This window comes from Otolemur garnettii, unplaced genomic scaffold (assembly GCF_000181295.1).
Source record: "Otolemur garnettii isolate 467f Iridium unplaced genomic scaffold, OtoGar3 scaffold00035, whole genome shotgun sequence".
Taxonomy (NCBI): Eukaryota; Metazoa; Chordata; class Mammalia; order Primates; family Galagidae; genus Otolemur; species Otolemur garnettii.
Window position 1 is genome coordinate 15,559,115 of NW_003852430.1, and position 1,237 is coordinate 15,560,351.

Sequence of the window (1,237 nt, forward strand, 5' to 3'; positions counted from 1 at the left end):
CCCAGGAGTTCGAGGTTGCTGTGAGCTGTGATGTCACAGCACTCTACCGAGGGTGATAAAGTGAGACTCTGTCTCTAAAAAAAAAACAAAGTTTTACATGGGAATGTGCCTATATGTGAATGTATGTATACAGGAAAATATCTGTGTAACTAAAGCATTGCTCTGTTTGCAAAATAAGTAAGACCAGACTTTATGTATTCCCAAACTGTGGCATAATATTGCAAGACTGAGATTCAGAAAATCGGGTTTCTCGTTCGGCTTTGCTACTAACCAGTGTGGTGTTAAACACCTCATTCTACCCACTAGAATGTAAGCTCCGTCAGGGCAGGGAGTTTTATCTGTGGCAGCCATTGCTGTGTCGCCAGCCTCTAGAAAAAACTGAACTGAGTAGTATGGAACGAATTTATTGCCTGAATTGCATTTTTCCAAATTTACAGTTTCTCCATCTATAAAATGATACTTCTTCCAATCCTCATGTTCCAAATTAATATTGGGACCCTCATGAATTTATATAAGCCAGATTCAAAGCTGGAACTGTTTATTCAGCTTCTCCTGGGCTTTATATCGCTCTGTCCATCAAAGCTCTTTTTGTGAGTATTTATTGATATGAATAAGACAATAGCTAGGCACGGGTTCATTTGCCATCTTCAATGAGAAGGACTAACCAAAACTTTAAATCAAAAATATTCAAATTCACAAAACTAGGTAAGTATAAAATAAAAATAACCTCAGAAGTCCTTGGGTATTTCTAAATATAAGATGTGTAAATATGGAAAGAGAACTCACCTTTTTGGAGCACTGTGAGAGAGTTTGCTCTTTGAGAACATGAGTGAAACGTTGCCCCCAAAATTATATATTTTACTAATTTTTCATGTATGTTTGACTAACAAATATTAAAATGAACTAGTTTTCTAATCATTTTGTTCTTTGTAGAATATCGGGGACAATGTTTTCAAATCAAAGGCTTCATGTCAGAATTGGATAGTAGACATGGTGTGTTTATAAGATTGATCCTTCATGTGTACAAATAATTATTAATGGTGAAACTCTTAAAAAGACAGTAGAGTTTTCTAATATTTATGTATTTAACACAGTGTATCGATATTAAAAATATTTCATATGTAATTTCTATGTATGTGATTATACATAATTACAGTATATTTGGAAAGATAAATTGCAGATAATTATACATATTTATACCTGTATATGAGAGATGTGATATTTAACAGTTTTAGGG

At 33.7% G+C, this 1,237-nt stretch overlaps 1 protein-coding gene across 1 annotated transcript in view; it reads left to right on the plus strand.

Moving 5' to 3' along the window:
• The window catches only part of RIMS1 (regulating synaptic membrane exocytosis 1), a 474,428-nt gene that overhangs the window by 458,956 nt on the left and 14,235 nt on the right, over window positions 1-1,237 (plus strand). The window lies entirely within an intron of this gene.